The sequence below is a fragment of the Cibotium barometz genome, chromosome 31, assembly GCF_041138505.1.
Source record: "Cibotium barometz isolate CiBa-2024 chromosome 31, ASM4113850v1, whole genome shotgun sequence".
Classification (NCBI taxonomy): Eukaryota; Viridiplantae; Streptophyta; class Polypodiopsida; order Cyatheales; family Cibotiaceae; genus Cibotium; species Cibotium barometz.
This window is the reverse complement of record NC_141076.1, coordinates 7,875,820-7,902,224: the sequence shown is the minus strand read 5'-3', so window position 1 is coordinate 7,902,224 and position 26,405 is coordinate 7,875,820. Positions and strand designations below refer to the sequence as shown.

At 45.2% G+C, this 26,405-nt stretch overlaps 1 long non-coding RNA gene across 4 annotated transcripts; it reads right to left on the bottom strand.

Annotated features, from left to right (window-relative positions):
* Positions 1-226: 226 nt before the first annotated feature.
* Positions 227-26,300, bottom strand: LOC147620464 (uncharacterized). Of its 4 annotated transcripts, XR_015269931.1 has the most exons (5): positions 26,143-26,223; positions 25,743-25,820; positions 25,549-25,637; positions 663-830; positions 227-507 (listed from the first exon to the last, which is right to left on the bottom strand). It is a non-coding gene; the product is annotated as an uncharacterized LOC147620464 (long non-coding RNA). The 4 variants fall into 4 exon arrangements; XR_015269932.1 differs by lacking the exons at positions 25,549-25,637; positions 25,743-25,820 and having other exon boundaries at positions 26,143-26,300; XR_015269933.1 differs by lacking the exons at positions 25,549-25,637; positions 25,743-25,820 and having other exon boundaries at positions 663-800; positions 26,143-26,296.
* Between the last annotated feature and the right edge of the window lie 105 nt (positions 26,301-26,405).

Here is a 26,405-nt window from a genome sequence, read left to right as displayed (position 1 = left end):
GAAGTATTTTCTCATTTCACTTTATACCCAGCAGCCTTCTTTCTTGGAAGACCATGAAGCTAGCAAGAGCATCTGAAGGTCATTATGTCCAACGTAGACAAGAATACTGCCAAAGTTAACTAATATTTCCATGTCTTCTTATGTAAGCAGTAATAATAACTGAAGTTCTGAACAGATAAATACACCCAGTTTATAATAGAATGGCAGCAGTAACCAACACAATATCAACTCCTTAAACTCTTGAGTTTCACTTAAAAAATTCTCTTACAACACATAAACACAAATTCCATATAATCATCAAAATTCCATGTTCTTTTGCGATTGAGCCGTTCAGCCAATATCACACCACAGACAACCCTTACTAACCATTTCACAAGGCACAATCCTTGGAAATACTGCAATCTATGTTACACAAGGGGAAGCTCTGGGATGTTTAAGCTGCAAGCGCGAACAAGTTACAGCCTAAATATATATAGTTGCTATATTGAGCACTCCCAGCAGTTACATCTGATTGTCACCATCAAGAAGGTAGACATGGGACCATAAGAAGCTAGGTTAGTTCTCAAAGCTTTGGAACATTGATAAATCATGTGACCTGATACCATTAAAAAGTTGTATCATTAAAGCACGATACTACTACATAAAATAATTTGAGTTGATACCTTCGTGTGGAAGACTGAACGGCTTTGCCAATAATTGAGAGACAGCAAACTGAATGGTGAAACCATACAAAGCTGAAAGCAGCCCCATTTCCTTGTAAGTCTTCTGGGAGAGTGAACCTGCCCACAAACATGCTCCACCTGATTGTGCCCCAAAAGGGCAGAAAGCAACTGCAAAATCAGGCAAAACTTTACACTTGGCTTAATTTTGTTTTAATGCATGGATATTAAAATGTCCACATGCCTGTAGCCTGGTAGTGACGGGTAGGACAGGGATTTAATGCCTGCCAGCCTACAGTCCCTGAAAGCACTACAACTATGTAATATATATCCCACAAAATTTACAAGAAAAACAGAGCAACAACTTGAGGTAACAAATGAGCTTATGGTTAGCCCAAGGATATATAGCCTATCAACCAGCATGTTTGCACTGGACATGGCAGGCAGCCGACCAACCTACTCATTACCAGCCTGCTGGCCAGCCGGCCTACCTGGCCAACCTACTCACCACCAGCCTCCTGGCCTACTGTTCCATCAGTTGGTGGGACGAGTCTTTTGCATGCATAATTCTCAGCCAAGCACCTAGTGCTTCAGTCCCAAGGCAGCCCAAAGCTTTGCTTCAGCATTCAGCCTTCACTAGTGCATTTCCCTCAGCAGATCTGGGTGTGCATAAGGCTCTCCGAAGTGGCTTCAAAGTTGTCTTCAACCCACTTGATGGTTCAGCCGACGTCCTGTCTACAACGTCCTTGCATTTGGCAATCTCTGTCAATCAGTCTCGGCATTGTAATAGAAGTTCTCCAGAGTAATAAAGCAAATACTCCTGCTTCTAGGGAGAGGGGACCCTTAAGTGGGTAGATTTGGACCCAATCTAGTGTCCTGTGTGTGTGTGTGTGTGTGTGTGTGTGTGTGTGTGTGTGAGAGAGAGACAACCAAGCAATCGAGGATAAGCATCACTTGATGATTGCTTGCCCTGCGTATGATGAGATTCGACGAGGGTCTTCACATCTCCTTGAGGGTTGTGCTAGTGTCCCACAAATCCTTGAGTCTCACCCTCGGAAATGTGGAAGGTATGTATGGATGCTTTTTGAGCATTGCCATCAACTTATGGCTCAACAAAAAGAGTGTAGCCACACTTGTTGGGTAGGAGGGCAGCTGGCCCGCACACGCACACACACACACACACACACACACACACACACAAGCTCAAGCACAGAGAAACGTGAGAGTGCTAGAAAAGATGTACTTGATGAATAAAATGAAAGTACAAGGCATGAATACTAAAGTACTCTAGGGCAAAGTGCCCACACACAAAAGTGTGTTCCCACAAGAAAAAACCTGTCCAATCAGGGTAAAAAGTGCCCGAGGATAGAGAGGGTTCACACCATAAACAGCCGAGTGGACATGGACTAACATGACCAACAATCCCCCTCAAGTGAACGGTGTGAACGGGTATAGGGTGCGTAAGCTGTGAAAGCAGCCCTGTACTATCCTCCAAAGTAAGAGTGATCAAGAGAGATCATGATGGCAAAGATGAGCTACAGTGCAAATGGGAAAAGCAAGCACTATATGACGGGGAAGATGAGAAACCCCAATGTCATAGTGCTAAAGCTAGAGTAGTACATAAACGCATCACCTGAAATGCATGTCAAAGATCATGTGGACATCAACTCGAACTGCAATGCCAATGGGAAAAGCAAGCACTATATGACGGGGAAGATGAGAAACCCCAATGTCATAGTGCTAAAGCTAGAGTAGTACATAAACGCATCACCTGAAACGCATGTCAAAGATCATGTGGACATCAAATCAAGAGGCATCACATAATACCCCCCTGAAGGCAAGCATCCAAATGCCAAACTGAACTGCATGTAATCCACATCAATGATAACAAGAGAGCAAAGCATAGCTATGTAACTGCACTATTGATGAGCATAAGAAGATGTAGCAGATATACGCATGTGTAAAGGCAACAGGATCTAGAAGTCATGCCTATGAGACATGCAAAGTAAGCTGCAAGAGATAAACTCATCAATGGATGGTCCGATGAGGAAAAATCAGCAATGGTAGGACTGATAAAAATAAAAATTCAGCAATGGGAAAAGCTAAAAATCAGGAGAAAAAGTGGGGGCTCAGAGCAGGCATCAACTAATGCTATGAGAGGATGAGTAAACTCTCAACGATGCCATGATCAGTGGCATGTATGGCAAGTGTAAAGATGCATAATCCCACAATGAATAATATACATGTGACATGTCAAAACCATGAGGGCAAGCCAACATTGGCCAAGTGTGTAGAAGGCACTCCCAGTAAACATCACATGTGAGAAAGTGACAATGTCAACACTATAGAAACAATCCCGCTACAATGGAAAGCAGCATAAAAGGCATCTCCAGTAGACATCACATAAGAGAAAGCGTCTAGCATAGACATGTTGGAAATAAGTGCACACTAGGTGTACTATTTCTCTAGTCTAGTTTCAGTTGAGTCTTTATGTCTTGAGTCTAGTGCCATGTGGCACCTCTACATTTATCCCATAAGTCAGTCTACTCAATCTTGTACTTCTCACCTATATATTGTGGGTGTCACATCAATGAAAGCATCAATCTTGTGTCTTGTCTACACTCATCTCAAGGTAACTCTTTGTCTTTCATTTGTTTTTGTTTCATTTCTAGTTTTGCTCTTGCTTTCATATTTTCTACATGGTATCAGAGCCAGCCTTTCCTAGTTCATTTCCAGCTTGATGCTGCCCTGATTCTCTTCTACCTTGCCTCGTCGCTCGTTATCCTCTCCATCGTGCTCAAGTTCTGGCCACCTATTTCCTGCCCCAGATCTGCGCCATTCCACTCAGGAATATGCCCGCCATTCCACTCAGGAATCTGCCCGCCATTTTCTGCGCCAGTTTTTGCTGCCTGCGTTGGCCTGTTTACAGTTGTTGCTGCTGCCTGCGCTTCACCCTCTACATGCTGCGCATCACTCCATACCTGCAGCTACTGTCGGCCTCCCTCTCTGGATGAGCAGCACTTGTACTGCTTATTCACAGGAGCTGTATTACACCTCTGCAGAGCAGCCTACGTCTATCTGCTGGAGGCGGTGTTTCTTCATCTACAGGCTACGCATTATCTAAAGGCAGTTCAGTTCTGCCATCGCTTCCTCTTGAAAAATCTACAAGGTACATGCTACATTGTCTCCTTCAGTTTGCTGGTCAGTCCTTTCCTCATATCTGCAAACTGCTAGTTCCTCATGCTTCGATGGGCTGTCACATGCTATGGCCTTGACAAGTGGTGAGAGAGCCGGCTTCTAAAAACAGTTTGGATCTCTTTTTCATTCATTTCTGCAATCTTGTAAGGGAATAGACAATGCCCTTGCATTTTAGCAAGAGGTAAGACCTTCCCACATGGCCTCTTCTACTCATTCTCTCATGTCTATCGACAAATTCAATGGCTCCAACTTTCATACTTGGCAAATCAAAATCAAGTGCCATCTTATGAAAGAAGGTCTTTGGGACGTTGTTCACCATGCTGCTCCCGAAGATTCAGACATTGAGCAAGTTATCACTTATGCTCCCACTGCCAAGAATGACAAAGCCTATGCTATCATCCTGCTCGGTCTTGGCGATGATTACATTCATCACATCTCCGACATACAGTCTGCTTCTCGAGCATGGATCACTTTGGATACCCTTTTTGGACCTCGTTCTAAAAACTCTAAGATTGCACTTATGATCTCATTCTTTGATCTATATATGCAGGAGGGAGCTACTATAGCCTCTCATGTCAATTATTTTCGCAGTCTTATGGTTCAGCTTGCTTCAGTGAAGTCCCCCATCTCCGAAGATATTGCTATTGCTGTGCTTCTCAAAAGCTTACCTGAAACCTATGCTACTCTTGTCACTACCTTCAAGTATCACAATAATCCTACTCTTGAAGGTATCATCAATGCTCTCCAAGAAGAGGAAAGAACAAAACAACAAAAGGTAACTGACACTGCTTTTTTAGCAAAGAAAGGAGGTTCTAAGGTAAGAAAGCCTTGCACCCATTGTGGGAAAACTAATCAAGGCTCATCCATGCACCATTTGTGGCCGTGATAATCACCGGGAGAAGGATTGCTACTCTAAAACCTCTACATCAGCCCCTGCATCTACCTCAGCCCATGTTGCTGCAGCATCTACATCAGCAGATCTTGCTGTTCATTCCTCACATGATGAGGAATGGGCTTTCTGATTACTTCACCTTTCTTGTCTACCACTTTGACCACCGATGATGTAGGTCAAGGGGTTCTAGTGTCTTACTCATTATGCTTTTTGACCTCTCTCTTGTCCCTACCAAGAGGCAGAGATTGCCCTTGAGGAGGGGATGTCTTCAAGGTCCATCTGTTTGTCTACAGTCAGTCTTCTGTCTATCTAGTCTTGTCTGTCTGTCTATCTGTTGTCTATCTATCTGTCTATCAATCTGATTGTGTCTTGTTTTAGATCCATCTTGTCCCTATCCTTGTGGACCCATATGAGGATATCACTTGAGGAGGGGTGTCTCAGGATCTTTTGTCTCTCATGTCTTGTCTCTCAGTCTATCAGTCTTTATGTCTGTCTTCTAGTCTTGTCCTTTTGTCTTCCTCCTAGTGTCCACTTAAGGAGGGTGTTGGAAATAAGTGCACACTAGGTGTACTATTTCTCTAGTCTAGTTTCAGTTGAGTCTTTATGTCTTGAGTCTAGTGCCATGTGGCACCTCTACATTTATCCCATAAGTCAGTCTACTCAATCTTGTACTTCTCACCTATATATTGTGGGTGTCACATCAATGAAAGCATCAATCTTGTGTCTTGTCTACACTCATCTCAAGGTAACTCTTTGTCTTTCATTTGTTTTTGTTTCATTTCTAGTTTTGCTCTTGCTTTCATATTTTCTACAAGACAAGCATAAGGGTCAACAAGCATAAGTGACCATGAGGCATCACCAACTGCATGTGGGTAAGTAAAATTCCCCCCTGAAATGCATCTGCCAGACAATGCATATCAAGAAGTACCGACTATAGAGCATAGTCATCAAAAGCAACGGCATCAGAAGACATCTCTGCAGGTGATGGAGCTGAAATGGTCAAGGCTGATACATGTAGCCAAATTGACCTGATCTGCACCTGTGTGGAAGAAGATGCCAGCTTCTTCTTTTTTCCACTCTCAATACGCTTTTTGCATTCCTCTATGGTGTGCCCTGTTTTCCTGTAATAATTACAACGCTTTTTGTTTTCAGGCTTGTCCTATGTCTTGGGAGGATCTTATGGGCTAGGTTTAGGCCCATACACGAGCCTCATTTTGCGACTTGAATACAACTCCGCCAAGGTATCCCAAGCACCCTTAGCGGTGGTGCAGGAACGAATATGCGGAATGATGTGCCTGCAGCACAAGAGAGGAATCAATGCATGGGCCTAAGCATCCCTAGCATCCCAAGTATGCTGTTGCTGGGTAGGAGGAGGACGAGAAGGTTAACCTGCAGGAGGGTGAGCGTGAATCACTTCACCTTCCGCTAGAGCAGGTGCGAGAGAACGCTCCTCAATGCCATCCACATATAGCTATACATTCTTGGCAACCAATAAATGACGCATCATATAAGGTAGTTATCCCCATTGAGCTTGTCCTCTTGAGACAGCATGCCAAAGAGGTCATTGTTACTGTTGGCCATGACAACACAACAAATCTGTCACAGGTCACCACAAGAGTAGGCAATGCCCAGCAATATTGTAAGAATGTGGGAGATAAATAGCAAGATAATCAATGGACTGAAAGGGAACTCCTTCAACACAAGAAATACATATGCATGTCCCAAATCTACAAGTGTAATGCACGACAATGTAAATCTGTCAAAATGTCCACAAGGGCATACATATACTGCAGCAAACCACAAATGTATACATGTGTTGTGAAAAACACGATTAGCTGACACCTTTAAGAGCTGCAAATCCCGACAAAATCATAGGTAAATGGGTCGAATGTTGCAAAAATGGGCTCAATGTAGAAAAGCCCCAATTTTTAGACAGCCAATTAGGCTAAACCTGAACCTACACCTGTAAATTTGCACCTGTGAAGCTGCTTAAGTGTCCAAATGTGCTTTTGTCACCTGTACCAATGCTATAATGCCCCAATGCCAAGTGAATGTGCCTGTTAACACCCAAAATGCTTGCAAATGTGTATAATAGACCTGCAAATAGTGTCAATTTCTGCAAAATCCCCAAATTTTTAGTGCATTGATGCACCAAATCTGATGAAATCAATGCCAATGTGTGCTAATGTTGCAATTTCAAGCTCAGTGGTGAAAAGCCCCAAATTTTAATAGACAAAATGTGCAATTTTAGGTCAAAATCTGCCAAATTCCACAAACCTGTAAATTTGTAAACCTGTATGGGCTGAAATTTTCGAAAAATTTCAAATGTCCCAAATTTTGTAGTGCGCAAGTAGGCGGAGATCTGTACGCTATCAGCGTTCGCCAGGTACAATCGCGTAGTACGGGTCGGGCAGATGGTGTAGATTGGGCGGCACAGGGGAGTGGCGGCGCTGTGCAGAAGCTGCAAGGCTGCGCAGGACGTCAACGCTGGTACAGCGTTGGTACAATCGGGCGACAGAGGGCGGTAGCTGCAAGGAGTTGGTGGCGCACAGCAACAAGTTGGAGGGCGGCGCAGGTCAGTGGTCGGGCAGATCTGCAACAACAGCAAGAGTAGTAGCGCGGGTAGAATAGTAACGGCTCTAACAGCAGCTGGACGTTTGCACGCAGGAGTAATGCGCGAAGAGAGAGAAAGTGCGGGCAACTGTAGAGAGAGACTTGCTCGTCTGTGTGCAATAGGCCAAAGCTCAAGCTGAGGGGGCAGCAGGGTGTAACCCTAACCAAGCTCTGATACCAATGTTGGGTAGGAGGGCAGCTAGCCTGCACACACACACACACACACACACATACACACACAAGCTCAAGCACAGAGAGACGTGAGAGTGCTAGAAAAAATGTACAAGGCATGAGTACTAAAGTACTCTAGGGCAGAGTGCCCACACACAAAAGTGTGTTCCCACAGGAAAAAACCCCTGTCCAGTCAGGGCAAAAAGTGCCCGAGGATAGAGAGGGTTCACACCATAAACGGCCGGGTGGACATGGACTAACATGACCAACAAACCCCCCTCAAGTGAACGGTGTGAATGGGTATAGGGTGCGTAAGCTGTGAAAGCAGCCTTGTACTATCCTCCACAGTAAGAGTGATCAAGAGAGATCACGATGGCAAAGATGAACTACAGTGCCAATGGGAAAAGCAAGCACTATATGACGGGGAAGATGAGAAACCCCAATGTCATAGTGCTAAAGCTAGAGTAGTACATAAACACATCACTTGAAATGCATGTCAAAGATCATGTGGACATCAACTGCATCAAATCAAGAGGCATCGCATAATACCCCCCTGAAGGCAAGCATCCAAATGCCAAACTGAATTGCATGTAATCCACATCAATGATAACATCATCATCATCATCCCCGTGGACGATAAAACATCATCATCATCTCTCTCTTCAGCTCTACCTCCTGTGAGATAAAGTGGATTGCTTCATGCTCACTAACATAAAGGTATAAAGAAGGTCTGGCTATGCGTTACATGATCAAACCAGTTGCATGTTACATTGGTATCACCCAACTTGACTACCTAAACTGAGAGCAAGTCCGTGAATGTTAAAATTGAGGTCAGAAAAAAACACCCAGCCATTCACCATGTCCACGAAGCTTCAAAGATAGCATCACTGCATAAGAAAGTGTCCACGAAGACAACAAAGAAGATGGGAACTTGATGAGGCATGACAGATAAAGGAAGCCAAACGCAAGTAGGTTGAAGCCCAACGCCATGCAGAATGCATGGCGTTTGAGTATCAACATAAGCTCGATCAGGAAGTCATGCAACTCGAGCATCAGCAATTGCTAGCAACCCTACAAGCTAGTCTAATGGTAACCCTTCCTAAAATTAGCAGCGCTCCATCAACCACCGTCATATAAGCTCAACCAAACTTCACTAAGTATGATGGTAAGTGTGATCATTCTGCAATCACGTAATTTATACATCAATTTGTTCCATATTTTCTGTTGGCTAAAAATTCAAATCTTCCAGACAGTCTATCTAGCGGCTCCACCCCTTACTGGGGAGGCCGTTACCTGGTGGCAGCATTGGTCAAGTCTCCATATGGATCTAGCCATAGGTCGACCTCAAAGCTAGATTCCTTCCACCCCAATATTTGACCAATTTGGAGGATGAGTTTTACAAACTCTCCCAAATGGGTCTCCCATGCTGACCTTTTCAAACAAGGTCATAGCCATGGCACAGTAGTTGGGTAAGCCTACTGATTTGTCTCATCTAGTGCTTGCTTAGTGATTTTCTACAAATTTTGCTCACTAATTATTTCAAATTATGATGGTGTACTACTCAAACTTTTCCCTAGTTATTAATTTTCTCATTATTTTTATATTATGTATCATACATTCACCGTTTCCTAGCCATTTTCGTTTCCTAATTTTGAGCCGTTGCCGTTTCCCAAAGGCCGGCCGTTGCCGTTGCCATTTCTATTTCATGCAACTATGACGTGGTTATAACTGGAGCCCTCCCCCATGCCTCACTTTTTTTTTCTCGGGAAAAAGATCCTTCTATTAGTTACTGAAAAAACAGCTACGAAGGGCTAATAACAGCCACGAAGGACTAGATACAAACTCACCTCATGTACAGGGTAGGAATCAGGTAATCAAAAGAGGGGAAAGAGACGCTTCTCCTTTGGTTGGTTGCTCTACGAGGAGAAGGCTATCTAAGGCTATCTCATAAAGCGGGAGGGGGGAGCAACCACACAGGTGGTTTGTAATGCCAAGTGGGGTCACCACCTCTATCATTGAGAAAAGGGCCAAGCCACCAGAGCCTTAAGAAAGCTTCCCAACGCTTCAACATGTGGTCAGATCCACCTTGCAACTTCCCCCACTAACCGCGAAGGGTATGTATGATATCAAGCCAAATGCTAGACTCTACTGGTGGAGTGTGGGCACCCTCAATGGCTTCACTGCATCTAGCTCGCCATATGTGCCAAGCTGCAATGCTACTTGTAACATGCACTCTGCACTCGGTGCATGGTGACAAGATGGCTCATCATCAGCAGTGCAACATTGTACAGTATTAGTTCCATTCAGGATGATATTTGTCGTACGCCGTGACCCCATTGTAATCCTCAATCCAGGATAAGTCAGGCACGAGCTACGTAGGTCATTCTTAGCCATAGCAAGTCAGTCTGTTAGTCTAAGTCCCTTAACCCACTTAAAGAGACGCATTCATGCATATAGTCAGTAGAAACCTTAGGGTTTGCATTAGAAAGCATCCTGCATATTGCACATCATTCATGCATAGCATCTAGACCATTGTAGGAACCCTAGAGATCATCCAGTATTTATCAAGATATTTACTAGGATTTTTCTGGTATTTTTCCCATCATTTTCAGCATTTTATATATATTTTATGCATTATTTATGGACATGAGCAGTCAGCCAGCTCTGTAGCCAGCCGACTGGCTCTTGTGGTCCATATAAATAGATCTGTAGCATATTCATTCAATCATATTCAGCAAAGGAGCATTCAGGCGCTTGGCATCTTCAGCACAAGGAGCACAGCGATTGCAGTTTCAGCCTCCTCCTCTCAGCGTTTTCCTCCTACAACAGTAGGCACCTCAACGCATGAGCATTCAGCCATCTTGCATCAGCAAAACGCATCAGTTCAGAATTCAGCCTACAGTCCACCTTGCGTTTTCTGCATCCATACAGTTTTCAGCATTCATCATATCATCAGCCACTTGGTGAAGGTAAAACGCAGCATTCATATTCATTTACAGCATTCATACTCAATCTAGAACAGTAACAAACAGCCCCTCTCTCAGCCCTAGCTTTACATCCCTCCCTCATTCCATTGGGAAGACTGCATAGGCTCGAGATTGGACATCTTTGGTGCTTCTACAGCAGTGTACAGTTCAACCCAACACTTGGTCTTCAGAGGTCTTGCATTTGGCTTATCGTCAGTCACACCGTCAGTCTCTTTAAAGATAACAAAGCAAATACTATCTCGGTAATGGGATAGGGAGCCCTTTAGTGTCCCTGTGTTGTTGGTGGTACCTTGCAAAGGAGACACATGGGGAGTAACACCCTACAACACAAACCCATTCAAAGTGAGCATTTTTATCTCCTCGGGTTGAAGAGATGTACCCTCCTCCACCGGCCAAACCCATGGAGCGGTCCCAATGTCCCAATAACTTGATTCTCATGCAGGATGCTTTCTAATGCAAACCCTAAGGTGTACAGTTCTCATCTCTCTCTCTCATATCTCTTTAAAGTTTGAAGTCTTAAAGTGGATTGCTAAACTCGTGAAACTCAGGATACAGAAGACATTGTGAGCCATTTGTGTGACAGGATCCTCCAATACGAATACTTCCGTTGCATGTTACATTGGTATCAGATTCAGCTTGTCCACACACACCTTATCCTAGCGTGAGGGCATCCTTGGATAGTCGAATTGCGCTCCGGCACGACCACCAACTTCAGCATCATGTCTATAGAGGAGAGTACCCATCAGCCGGAAGACGTCTCCCCCGAAGGAGACCTTGCTCTTTCGACTATAGCAAACACCATAGCTCTTCTTAGAGCTCAGAACCGGCTGCTGATGGAGCGTCTCCAACTCTTGGAGGAAGCAGTAGCACGTCCTCCTCTGCCTCCAACAGCCTCCGACTACATCTCCCTCTTCTTTCAGATGGAACAACAAAGAAGAGAAGACGAGGGCTAAAGGAGAGAAAAAAAAAGCAGAAGCAAAATTAAGAAAGCAACAAGAAAAAGCAAAAAGACGAGACTATGAGAAAGCCCAACACAGGATCGACGAAGACCGGCGTCAGGCTAAACTCGCCACTCGGGAGCACCAACGAGAGCTCGATCGAGAACGTATGTTACTCGAGCACCAAAGGGAAAAGGAGGCCATTCATCTTAGATACCAACACCTCTCTTCAGCATCCCCCGCCTCAGGTGCCACCAGCCAACAGTCTGTAGAACCAATCTCAAACCGGGAATTTTACTTGCATAGAACCTCTGTTTTCTTTTAAAGGACTATTTTACGCCAGAATGCTAGAGGAAGCATTTGGTATGTGTTTAACTAAAAAGAGGCTCGTTGCAACAGCTGGCCGGGAGTCGTCGAGGGACGTCGCTCGCGGCAAAGCCTGCCGAGGTCTTGACCAGCCTCGGTATGGTTAAAATGGTGCGCTTCCGATACGATGACCGACGAAGCGGTCCCTGAGTGAAGTGCTATGACACCTAAGTAGGATCCTAGAGGGTTCTGACCAGGTGATGCACGGGCTCGCAGTTGCTAGGACACCCATGCGTACGTCAAGGAAGATTCGGATGAACTGAAAAGAATAACTTTTGTGAATCGAATTTTGTGATCATTTAGCAGTTAATCAATTTATTCATCAATTTACTGCTCATTTTCCATTAGCTAGGATCACAGATCCTCAGGATAGAGTCCACGTAGCGGCTCCCCATCTCACTGGTGAGGCAATCATTTGGTGGCAGCATTGGTCTAATCTTTATACAGACCAAACCACAGGTGTCACAGCTTTTAGCTAGGATACCTTTGTCCATGACTTGAAGACCAGATTCCTCCCGCCCCAGTACATGATCGGTTTGGTAGATGAGTTCTATGGACTCAGACAAAACGGATCCCCAGTGCTTCAGTTTTCCGGTAAGGTTATTACTTTAGCGCAGCAGTTAGGGCTATCTGTGCAGGCCAAGATGGAGCAATTCATTCGTGGATTGGATCCTAACATTCAGTTCACAGTTCTTAACTTTGAACCCAGTACATATGACCGGGCTTTGACTCTCGCTCAAAATGAAGAAATGGAGATGAACGGAGGCAAGCCCAAGCAGTTATCTCAGTCCAGTACCAAACCCCAGAAGCAGCAATCCACTGCACAGCCAGGGAAAGGTAATGCATCTTCTAAAGATGCTAAGAAGGACGGCAGTAATAGCTCCAGTTCAGGGGGCAAGAAAGATAAAGAATCTAAGCCTAAGAAAACTGAAACCGGCCTCTGATAGAAACCAGAGTGCGGTAGGAGCAATCACCCGTCCACTTGTAGTCTAGATGAGAAACAAAACACAGATTGGGGCTAGAGTGCCCAAATCTGAAAACACAGCGACACCTGTTGGCCCCAAAGCTTGGCGCCCCTTGCGGTATTTCTTTATTCAATTAAAATAATATGAATGGCTGAGTACAACACAAAGACCAGCCAAGAGTTTACACCTGTAAGTCCAATCTGACGGCCCACAAATCCTTCTCAGCACAGAGGATCTATGCACACAGATCTGTGTCCTCAAGCAACACACTGTGCCTCCCTCTGATCAGCCAAGATCACAAAGCAGGCCAGCCATGGGCATACATCTGGCATAACTCAAGAGCTTGATACATCTTCTCAGCTCAAACATACATGTGCTGTCCAATCTCTGTCTTAATCCCTTGTCAATCTGCCAAACCCCTCCTCTCACAAGGAGCCAGATAACACATACCTGCAGCAGACATCAAGCAGTAGAAAGAGAGATGGATGAACAGAAACAGAGCTTACCAAGTTCAGCTCGTGAAACAACACTGGAGGAAGCAACAACACCAATCTGTGCCTGCAGGCACTTGAATCCACAACCCTGCTTCACACGTGTGCTTGCACTTGCCTGTATCCTCCTCCTAATGCTCACTCCTATGCTGTCCTTGAAAAGTACAGATCTGAAAATCAGCACAGTACCCGTCTGTACCGCCTCAGGATACGTGCCAGGCGTTGTACTTGCATAAACAGCCTGCTGTCCACTTCTGTACCAGCCTGAATCAGCATACACAGGTCTGTCCAGCACCCAGAAAAGCGCCGCCTGCACCTGTACGTGCTGTATCTGACTGCCCGTACACTGTACGGCAGTCGTACAGTAGGGTATGGGCTGGAAAACAGTCTGTACAGAGCTTCTGCGCAGCCAAACCAGCAGCAGTTCTATGCGCCGCCAGCAACAGAGGAGAGAGAGAGAGAGAGAGAGCTTGCGCAGTCCTGGCCGTACAGTGCTGTACGGCTGATTCCCTCAGAAAAACAGCATCAACAGCACACAAAATCTGCAGTCGGCTCTTCTCGTCAGCTTCTCCACGCATGAATACAAGCGCATGAAGGCTCCTCCACGATTCCTTTCCCAAAAGCTAGAGAGAGGGGGAGGAGAGAGAAGCACTCACTCCAAAAGTGGAGTGGCCTCCTCCCCATAAAAATCCTAGGGCCCCCAAACTTTAAAAGTTCCCTAGGGCCACTAAGGCCTAGGGGCAACTTTAATAAACATTAAAAGTTTAATGTTCTAGTTCCCCCCTTCACACCTAGGGATGTCCACACATCTTAAACACTGTCCGGGCACCCCCCATGTGAATCATAAAATATTCTGACTCTGCAACCACCATGCCCACACTTGTCCTGCTCCATTTACACAGGGCCATGACATACCCCCCTCTTGAAAGATGGCAAGCGTCCTACAACCCTCTCCAAAACAAACTCGTCATCCGTGGATCACGGTCACTAATGATAGACGTAGGCAAGCCATGATACTTGAAGATGTTCGCCATGAACAACTTCACCATATGATCCACTTTAATTGTCTTCCGCACGGGAATGAAATGAGCCTGCTTACTGAACCTGCATATGATTGTCCAGATGCCATCATTTCCCGTTTGTGTCCGTGGAAGATCAAATACAAAATCCATGGCAATGCTCTCCCAAGGTCTATCCGGAATAGGTAAAGGCTGTAATAACCCTGGTGTCTTCTGACGGTCAAACTTTACCTTCTGACATACGATGCATTGCCTCACAAAGGCATCAACATCTCTTCTCAAGGTTGGCCAATAAAAGAAAGTCTCCACTGCTTTGACCGTGGCGTCAATACCTCTATGACCTGCATACGGTGGAGCATGACTTTCAATCATAACCTTGAGTCGCAATGGCCTGGTAACACACAGTCTGCCATGCATCAATAAAAACCCATCTCTGAGAGTGTAATGCTCATGCCGCTGACCCTCAGACATCTGATCATACAACCTTTCAAAATCCTCATCATGGGCATACTGCTCTTTCATTTCATCAAGCTCATGATGATAAGCAAGTGAAACTGCAGAAACCTGTGGCTTGCGTGACAAAGCATCTGCCACTACATTCTTTTTGCCTTCCACATGCACAATCTGGAAGTGAAACATTGACAAAAAGTTTGCCCAACGCATATGCTTCTCTGAAAGCTTAGTCTGCGTGAGGAAATATCGCAAAGTCTGATGATCTGTCTGCACAGTGAAATCAGCCCCAAGCAAGTAGTGTTTCCATGTAGAAAGAGCGTGAATTACAGCCAACATCTCTTTCTCATACACCTGCAAATGCTTCTCGGCATATTGCAAAACTCTACTCTCATAGGCTATCACATGTCCCTCTTGCATGAGAACTGCACCAATGCTACTTCCACATGCATCACACTGGACAACAAAAGCCTTTCGGAGGTCCGGTAACACCAATACTGGGTCCGAAGTAAGCTTTTCTTTGAGCTTTTTGAATGCTGTAATTTCCCGATCAGCCCATCTAAACGGAGTTGCTTTCTTCGTCAAAGCATGAAGAGGCGAAGCAATTTCAGCAAAGTGCCGTATGTAACGCCTGTAATAGGAACACAATCCTAAAAAGCTGCGTACATCATGCACGGTCCTCAAAGCTGGCCAATTAAGTATTGCTTCCACCTTTGCTGGATCCATACGGACTCCATGACCAGACACAATATGCCCCAAGAAATGTATCTCCTGCAAGAAAAACTCACTCTTCTTGCCATTAACCACCAACCTATGGTTTCTGAGTTCTGCAAACACAATGGCCAAATGCCTTCTATGCTCTTCCTCAGTTCGTGAATGCACAATCATATCATCAAAGAATGTGCCCACAAACTCTCTATGAGGCCTGAAAATCCTGTCCATCATTCTGTTAAATGTGGCAGGTGCATTTGTCAAACCAAAGGGCATAACCAAGAACTCATACAACCCAAATGTGGTTCGGAATGCTGTCTTATGCACATCCTCGGGTCTAATGCGTATCTGATGATACCCGCTTTTCAAGTCAATACAACTAAAAACTGTGGAGCCCTGTAAGCGGTCCAATATGTCATCGATCCTCGGTATGGGGAATCGATTCTTGATGGTATTCTTATTCAGCGCCCTGTAATCTATACACATGCGCCAAGAACCATCCTTCTTCTGCACTAAGAGCACAGGTGAGCAAAAGGGTGATGAGCTAGGCTGAATCAACCCTTTATTCAAAAGCTCCTGCACCTGACTCATAATCTCTTCCTGTTGGGCTGCACTAACACGATACGGCGAGTAAAGCTTCCCAAAACTTCTTGTTATAATCCTCCAAACTATCACACTTTGAAGCATCCAGCTTGTGCCATGCGGTCATAACATCCACCTCAAATGTAGATGTGAGCCATACGGAAGAGAAAACCTGTTTGAATTGGACCCATGTGGTGGGTGCTATGCCCTGCAAAAGAAGAGTAGACCACCACTGCAAAGCATTGCCCTTGAGAAAAGTGGCAGCTTTCCTCACCTTTGAGGACTCTGTGTAATTCCCACCAGAAAAAGCAGCATCAAACTGCTGTAAAAAGGTAAGTGCCTTCAATTTATCCTTGGCCCCACTAAAAGTGTCAAACTTCACTGCAGCTCCCCCTTCCTTGTAATCCTTCGCCTTGCCCATAGGCGTTAGATTATCATATGGAAGTGGTTTCGTAAGATTGCTGCCCCCAACATTCATACCCATCATTGGGTCAACATTTCCCATTCCCATGCCAGGCATACCATACATTCCAGCCATGTTTCCATACATTCCACTATGCATACCTGGCTGCATGCCACCAAATACATTGCCCTGCATCCCAGGTTGCATGCTTCCAAACACATTTCCTTGCATACCGGACTGCATACCACCATACATATTCCCTTGCATGCCAGGCTGAAAATTGGCTCCAAAAGGCCCATACATACCCATGCCTCCCTGAGGATAACCCCCAGTCATGGATTGGAACACCGAGCCACCACCAAAGTAACCTGGATGCATGTTCTGCTGAGGAATAGGTGGCTGTCCATAGAAGGAACTCTGTGGGTTAGCACCAAAAGTATGCTGCATGTTTGGAAACTGGGCAGGAGATGGATCCTGTGGAGTGGTACCACTATGACCTTGAGAAAGATTCTTTGAACGAACCTTCTTCTTCTTTTTCTGGGGCTCTGTGCGGGGCTCTGAGCGAGATCTCAAAAATTCAGCAAATCTCTCACTCTGTGTGAGCTGCATAAAAGTATCCATAACACTAGCCAAGCGATCTTTGAACCGAGCATCATCATCCTCTTTACCATGCACATCTTCTGGCTGTGTTACATCCTCATAAGGCTCAACATCTGCAGCCTGTTCTCCTGCAAAAATATCCTCAGATACATCTCTTTCAGGAGAAGTCTCTTGCTCTTCTTCTTCTTGATAGAAGTACTCTTCCTCTGTATCAGACATGATTGCTGAATTTTCAGCGATGGCTTTCTCCAAAGCAACCACGAGCTCACCCCCTTCAGAAAGTTGATGATTGGTCCCGGCAACGGAACCTTGAAACCGGCCTCTGATAGAAACCAGAGTGCGGTAGGAGCAATCACCCGTCCACTTGTAGTCTAGATGAGAAACAAAACACAGATTGGGGCTAGAGTGCCCAAATCTGAAAACACAGCGACACCTGTTGGCCCCAAAGCTTGGCGCCCCTTGCGGTATTTCTTTATTCAATTAAAATAATATGAATGGCTGAGTACAACACAAAGACCAGCCAAGAGTTTACACCTGTAAGTCCAATCTGACGGCCCACAAATCCTTCTCAGCACAGAGGATCTATGCACACAGATCTGTGTCCTCAAGCAACACACTGTGCCTCCCTCTGATCAGCCAAGATCACAAAGCAGGCCAGCCATGGGCATACATCTGGCATAACTCAAGAGCTTGATACATCTTCTCAGCTCAAACATACATGTGCTGTCCAATCTCTGTCTTAATCCCTTGTCAATCTGCCAAACCCCTCCTCTCACAAGGAGCCAGATAACACATACCTGCAGCAGACATCAAGCAGTAGAAAGAGAGATGGATGAACAGAAACAGAGCTTACCAAGTTCAGCTCGTGAAACAACACTGGAGGAAGCAACAGCACCAATCTGTGCCTGCAGGCACTTGAATCCACAACCCTGCTTCACACGTGTGCTTGCACTTGCCTGTATCCTCCTCCTAATGCTCACTCCTATGCTGTCCTTGAAAAGTACAGATCTGAAAATCAGCACAGTACCCGTCTGTACCGCCTCGGGATACGTGCCAGGTGTTGTACTTGCATAAACAGCCTGCTGTCCACTTCTGTACCAGCCTGAATCAGCATACACAGGTCTGTCCAGCACCCAGAAAAGCGCCGCCTGCACCTGTACGTGCTGTATCTGACTGCCCGTACACTGTACGGCAGTCGTACAGTAGCGTATGGGCTGGAAAACAGTCTGTACAGAGCTTCTGCGCAGCCAAACCAGCAGCAGTTCTATGCGCCGCCAGCAACAGAGGAGAGAGAGAGAGAGAGAGAGAGCTTGCGCAGTCCTGGCCGTACAGTGCTGTACGGCTGATTCCCTCAGAAAAACAGCATCAACAGCACACAAAATCTGCAGTCGGTTCTTCTCTTCAGCTTCTCCACGCATGAATACAAGCGCATGAAGGCTCCTCCACGATTCCTTTCCCAAAAGCTAGAGAGAGGGGGAGGAGAGAGAAGCACTCACTCCAAAAGTGGAGTGGCCTCCTCCCCATAAAAATCCTAGGGCCCCCAAACTTTAAAAGTTCCCTAGGGCCACTAAGGCCTAGGGGCAACTTTAATAAACATTAAAAGTTTAATGTTCTAGTTCCCCCCTTCACACCTAGGGATGTCCACACATCTTAAACACTGTCCGGGCACCCCCCATGTGAATCATAAAATATTCTGACTCTGCAACCACCATGCCCACACTTGTCCTGCTCCATTTACACAGGGCCATGACAAAAACCCTCGATGAAAAGGCTAAAGCAGGCATTACTGGAATTTATCTTCCTCCATAGGAGCAAAAGAAGTATCAGTCAAAAAATAGATGTTTTTTCTATCACATCATAGGGCATGGTAAGAAGGATTGCCACAAATGGCAAGCGGAACAAGCCGCCAAAGCTCCTTCTGCCATAGTTACCACAGCCTCCCCAGCTCCTTCAGCTCCTCCAGCCCCGCCTACTACAACCAATGTAGTTCAACTTTTAACTTCTATGCATCCTATGCCATCCGTGGTATTTGATGCTATGCAGGAGGGTGAGAGCGATGCTGCACAAAAAAGCCTCATCCGAGCTTATGGCTCTGCCAAGGGCCGACAGTTTGTAGTCCTTTTTGATATGGGTAGTTCTGAGGATGCCATCTCTCCCCAATTGGCTAACAAAATGAACTGCACATTAGTCCCATATCATCTACATGTGGACGGGTTCACACCTGGTCTCCGCACCCACATTTCTCAAAAGGCACAACAATTTGCCTTTGAAGTTCAAAAGGCCTCATTCCAACGAGATTTCATTGTCTCGCCTCCGTTGGGGTGTGACACAATCTTAGGAATTCAGTGGTTCCGTCGGTATGAGCCTATTCTTGATTGGGGGCAGGACACTTTTACTATCTGTAAAGGTTTTCCTGAGCCTGTCATGATTCGTGGGAATAGAAGCATTCTTGGTATCCCATTGATTTCGCATCTCCAGGCCCGACGAGCTATCCGCAAGAGAGCAGAAGGAGCACTACTTTATGTTCGTGCTCAAATAGCCTCTACCTCATCGGTAGCATCCATCTCATCTTTAGTCTCTCAGTTAGCACCTCTTGTCCAGACATCAGGACATTATGCTCAGGGACGATCTCCCACCCAGTCTCCCACCCTCTCGCCCTGAGGACCATCATATTGATTTGGTCCCTGGATCAAATCCTCCTAGCAGGTTTCCCTATCGTCTTTCCAAGACTTTAGAGGGCGAGCTACAAAAACAGTTAACTGAGCTCCTATGAGCCGGATTTATTCGGCCTTCTTCCTCACCATTTGCTGCACCCATCCTTTTTGTCCAAAAGAAGGACGAGTCTGCACGCCTTTGTGTAGATTACAGGGCATTAAATAAACTCACCATTAAGAATAAGTTTCCTATGCCAAGGATCGAGTCCATTTTGGAGCGTTCAGACGGTGCTAAATTTTTCACTAAGATCGACCTCAAGAGTGGTTACCATCAGGTCCGTATTTTTGAAGCTGACATTCCAAAAACAGCTTTCCGGACAGAGCGTGGTCACTACGAGTTTGTAGTCATGCCTTTTGGGCTTACAAATGCACCCGCAACCTTCAATAAAATGATGTCCAGGATTTTCGCAATCCACATTGGGAAGTGTGTTTTCATATTCCTTGATGACATACTAGTCTTCTCAGCCACTGCGGAGCAGCATGAGAAAGATGTGGAGAAAGTCTTGCAACTTTTGCGAGATAATGAGCTCTACATAAATGCCAAAAAGTCTATCTTTGGTGTTAAGGAAGTTCAATATTTGGGCTATATCATCGGTTCCGATGGGATGAGATTGGATCCATCAAAGGTTCAAGAAATCTTAGATTGGGACATTCTTAAGACCGCCCAAGAAATCCGCTCATTCGTAGGTCTTTGTCAGGCCTACAGTACCCATGTCCATCGACTTTCCAACCTTGCAATACCTCTTACCAACTTGCTCAAGGGGATAAAGACTCGCAAGCAGAAAGTCTCAGTTACAGGCAAGGCACTTGATGGATTCCGTGCACTCCATAAAGCCGCCTCAGAAGCGTCTCTATTAAAGTTAGCATCTTGAGATGAACTTTTCGAGGTCATTACCGATGCAAGCAATGTAGCCATAGGTGCAGTTCTCCAGCAGGACAATAGACCCATGGCATACTACAGTAGAAAGTTGGATGTCACCGAAAAGAATTATTCGGTATATGACAAAGAGCTTTTGGGTGTGATCACAGCACTCAAACATTGGAAGCCTTTTCTTTATGGACAGGTTTTCACAGTAAAAACAGACCACCAAGCACTTACGTGGCTTCAAACTATGCCCAGTGCCCAGTGGAGTGATCGACACGCCAGGTGGAGTCAACTCTTCCAACAGTTTGGAGGAATGATTGAATACATCCCTGGTAAGCATAACCCAGTAGCAGATGCTCTTAGTCGAAAGGCCAGCATCCAGGCAGTCCAAGAATCTACCATTCTCGAAATCACGAGGAAGGACTTAGATAGCATGAAAGCCCAATATGTGGACTCCCCTAAGTTTAGTACTCAGTACAATTTGGCTCTCAATTCTAAGCCGGGCCATTATTCAGTACAGAACGGTTGGTTGTTCTTCAAGAACCGCCCCTCTGTCATTCGGGAAAAGCGTTCCGCTCTTCTCCATGATGCCCATGACTCCTTAGTTGGAGGACATAGGGGTATCAACAGTACCCTAGAGAAATTAGAACGGTCTTTTTATTGGCCAAAGACGAGGCGTGATGTCTATCCACATGTACAAGCCTGTAAGATTTGTCAAAAAGTAAAGGTTCCACATACAAAGAAGGCTGGTTTACTTCAACCTTTGCCTATCCTCGACGGACCTTTCATCGACATATCTATGGACTTTATAGAGCCTCTACCAACATCCACCGAATCCCGGAACACTCAGTGTTTCACCATTGTGGGTCACTTCAGTAAATTCTACATGCTCATCCCATGCAAGCATATGGCCACAACTGAGGACGTAACTTGTCTGTTTCTCAAGCATTGGTATCCAATTTGTGCTTTGCCTAGCACCATTACATCAGATAGACATTCCAAGTTTACCTCGCATTTCTGGAGGGCATTATTTGAAAACTTCGGAACTAAGTTGCAATTGTCTAGTGCATTCCATCCGTAGACAGACGGCCAAACAAAAGTTTATAACCAGTTGGCCTTTGATGTTCTCAAGTCATATTGTCATGACTGGCAGTCCAAATGGGAACATTATCTTCCATTGGTCCAAGCTATCTTCAACGACACTCATTCATCCAGTGTCGGACGGACTCCATATGAAGCAACCTTTGGTCGTCGTTTCTCTTCTCTTTTGACAAGATTGGTGTCTCCATCTCTAGAGGCTAATAAAACCACGTAAGCATTTTATGAGATTATTGAGTCAGTCAAGGACCGCTTGACCAAAGGACAAGAAGCATATAGCAGACAGGCGAATAAGTCTAGACGAGAAATCCACTTCAAGAAAGGGGATTGGGTCTATCTGCGTATCATGAAACAAAGATTGAAACAAGTGAGCAAACGTTGTCCCAAGCTTTCATTCCATAGTTTTGGACCTTTCCCAATAGTTAAAAAGTTCAGTGATGTCTCCATGAAGTTAAAATTGCCTACCAGTTGGACAATGCATGATGTTTTCCATGTTTCTTGGCTAAAACCATATGTAGGACCAGAAGTGTTTGACGTTTCAAACGAACAGCGGCTAGACGTGGTAGACGAAGCAGAAGTCATCGAGCCCGAGCAAATCCTTCTTCATTGTCGGCAGCATGGTTCTGGTCAACGGATACGTCAGTTCTACATGAAATTCTGAGATCGAGGTACCCACGAAGCTGTATCGCTAGACGAGGAGTTCTTTCAAGAGTACCCCCAGTTGTTGGCGGACTACTTGGAAGCCATGAACCTGCCGCCAAGCTAAGCAGGAGGGAATGTCACATGCACTCTGCACTCAGTGCATGGTGACAAGATGGCTAATCATCAACAGTGCAACATTGTACAGTATTAGTTCCATTCAGGATGATATTTGTCGTACGCCGTGACCCCATTGTAATTCTCAGTCCAGGATAAGTCAGGCACGAGCTACGTAGGTCATTCTCAGCCATAGCAAGTCAGTCCGTCAGTCTAAGTCCCTTAACCCACTTAAAGAGACGCATTCATGCATAGTAGAAACCTTAGGGTTTGCATTAGAAAGCATCCTACATATTGCACATCATTCATGCATAGCATCTAGACCATTGCAGGAACCCCAGAGATCATCCAGTATTTATCAAGATATTTACTAGGATTTTTTGGGTATTTTTCCCATCATTTTCAGCATTTTATACATATTTTATGCATTATTTATGGACATGAGCAGTCGGCTAGCTCTGTAGCCAGCCGACTGGCTCTTGTGGTCCATATAAATAGATCTGTAGCATATTCATTCATTCATTCATTCAATCGTATTCAGCAAAGGAGCATTCAGGCGCTTGGCATCTTCAGCACAAGGAGCAAAGCTATTGCAGTTTCAGCCTCCTTCTCTCAGCGTTTTCCTCCTACAGTAGTAGGCGCCTCAACGCATGAGCATTCAGCCATCTTGCATCAGCAAAACGCATCAGTTCAGCATTCAGCCTACAGTCCACCTTGCGTTTTCTGCATCCATACAGTTTTCAGCATTCATCATATCATCGTTTTGCTCCAGCCACTTGGTGAAGGTAAAACGCAGCATTCCTACTCAGTCTAGAACAGTTCCAAACAACCCCTCTCTTAGCCCTAGCTTTGCATCCCTCCCTCATTCCATTGGGAAGACTGCATAGGCTCGAGATTGGACATCTTTGGTGCTTCTACAGTAGTGTCCAGTTCAACCCAACACTTGGTCTTCAGAGGTCTTGCGTTTGGCTTATCGTCAGTCACACTGTCAGTCTTTTTAAAGATAATAAAGCAAATACTATCTCGGTAATGAGATAGGGGGCCCTTCAGTGGGTAATTCGGGACCCCATACGGTGTACAGTTCTCATCTCTCTCTCTCATATCTCTTTAAAGTTTGAAGTCTTAAAGTGGATTGCTAAACTCGCGAAACTCAGGATACAAAAGATGGTGTGAGCATTTGTGTGACAGGATCCTCCAATACGAATACTTCCGGTGCATGTTACACTACTGCAAATCTCCCATCTCTAGCATGAGTCAAGTCGCCAGTGATCTGTAGGTGGGGCTATGACTGGTACTGCCAAGATGCAGTGGTGATCCCCCATGCCTCACTTATTTAGAGCCGGCTCGAAAAGCAGCTTTATTGACTTTTTATGCATAAAGTCATCCTCCTAAAAATCCCTCAAACCAGTTTGAATTTGAAGATACTGTAAGTGACAAAGTTGCTCCTCTCATCGAGCTCTTCACGATGACGCAAACAAATCTTCATTCTGACAATCTTGAAAGTTAGGATTAGGGTTTCTGAATTTGAAAATGGTGTAAGAGACAAAGTTTCTCCTCTCAACGAGCTCTTCGCAATGACGCGAACAAATCTTCATTCTAACAATCTTGAAAATTAGGGTTAGGGTTGCAAAACATGTCTTGCGGTGACATATTCTCCTCTTGAAAGAAAGCAATCATCCTCGATTGCACTCCATAGTGCAACCGGAACGTCCAAGTTTTGCCAACTTGAAACAAAACACCACAAAGAAAGATAAACACAAAACAACTGTCATAAAAAACCAAGCATCCACTCCATGTAATATACATGTCTCCAAGTGATGTCCCAACTGCTCCCAAATATGGCCATCCCACAGGACCCATGATTAGCAGTATTATCACAGACATAAACATGTAAGATGCTCCATATGTACAAGCACCAGTGATACAAAAACATAGCCTCATCATTATTTTTAGCCTACTATAGGACATAACTAACATTAGGAAAACACCATTGGGATTAATTCATCAACATCAATAGCTGCACTTTTTGTAACTCTGTAGCCATGTCTTCCCCATAGTCAATACAAGTGCGGCCATGAAGTAAGCACTATATTCATTGTTGGCATTGATGTTGTTGGTGGACCAAGACCATATGGTAAAGATCAATGTCCCAATATTTTTCCAACCATACCCAAGTCAAAAGATACCATAAACCATGTGACTAGTATACATATCATAGAGGTCCTGCAAGCAAATGTACTGTCAACCCTCAGTACCTCAGGTGAACCATAAAGAGATCACCAAGCGACTCCTAGATCCCATCTCAATGTGTCTGTGACAAAGGAGTGGAGGAACCCCCCTCTTGAGCATCACGTAATGCTCCAGACCCACACCCTGTGTGAGCACTATCCATGGTAGGGTCCAAACCAAAAGCATCAAGATAAAGTTGCAAAACCATAGGTGAATTTGCTAAGTTACCCTCCTCCATCCACTTCGAATCATAGCTCCTTCACTAGAATTGTCCTTCCCCTTCAGCTGCTAGTGCCTTCTTAAGCCTCAAGGATTGTTGCCACCTAACATCCTTCCAGCGACTTCGGGGGAGTTCCCAATGTGGGCCTTTTCTGCCCTTTTCACATGCCCAGCCCCTCGCCATGAGACTGCCTGTGGGCTGTAAACAAGCCCTATAACAGAAAAAAAAAAACCTGCACTTCTTTGCCCATCAACCTTTGCTGCTGTCCAAATTCAGTTCCATCGGTTCTCCCAGCCTGTCATTTCATATGCTTTGTCTCAGAGACGTGGAAACCCTTCGGTGCACTTGAACCATCTGTGCATCCTTATGATCACTCCTGCCATCAGATCGGGCTCACGAATGGCCAACCCCAACCCTCAACTACTCACTCCAGCCCCTATTTCTTTATCAGATAGGACTCACAAGAAGGCCAACCCTCATCTATTTACTCCAGTAATATGGCACATGCATCCATGATAGGAATTCCCAGTGACAATCAAGCAATCGAGCTCGCAATAGTGAGCAACAAAGCCAAGCCAACCAAGAAGGGAATTCAAGAGTGCCAAAAAGGATTATACACACTCATGAGCAATGACCATCCCGATGATGAGTGGGAGTTTTCCAACATAGCCCTTGAAAGAGTGGGGTTACACGCAAGCGCCAGCAATACCCTGGTTCATTTAAGACACATGAATCTTGAGTATCCATTAGGAAGGCAGGAGATACACTCTTCGACAAGCACCAAACCGATTTGCTTTAATGTTATTTGCTCTAACCTTTCATTAAGCGTTAACCCTTCAACAAGACATCAGGTCGATGTTGAGGATAGGGATTAATACAAAATTAAGGAATGGCTGATCAGGAGTAACAACAAAGATAAATAAATTTGATTTGATTAAGCCAAAAATGAGCGAAATGTGTGTGTGTGTGTGTGTGAGAGAGAGAGAGAGAGAGAGAGAGAGCGAGAGAGAGAGAGAGAGAGTCTGTGTAAGAGAGAGTGTGTGTTTGTGTGTGTTTTTGTGTGTGTGTGTGTGTGTGAGAGAGAGAGAGAGAGAGAGAGTCTGTGTAAGAGAGAGAGAGATTGTGTTGTGTGTGTGTGAGAGAGAGAGAGAGAGTGTGTGTGTGTGAGTGCATGTGTGTGTATGTGTGTGTGTGTGTGAGAGAGAGAGAGAGCACCTGTGGCCTCACGAAGCTGTCTGCGCCCATTCATGCAGGCAAAGTTTTGCCTGCCGAGAGAGAGGCCAAATGGGACCTGGATCTTCGCTTCTGTGCGGTTATGTCCTGGGCTTTTCCACGAGATTAGGGAGACGACCCTTAACTTGTGACACGTGTCAAACCTGCCCCCTCCTCCACCGTCGGATCTTCAGCCTCCCCATGAATTGTACTTTAGCCCTTGCCCCGGCATCTTTAGCGACAACAACAAAGTAGGCCCCACACCC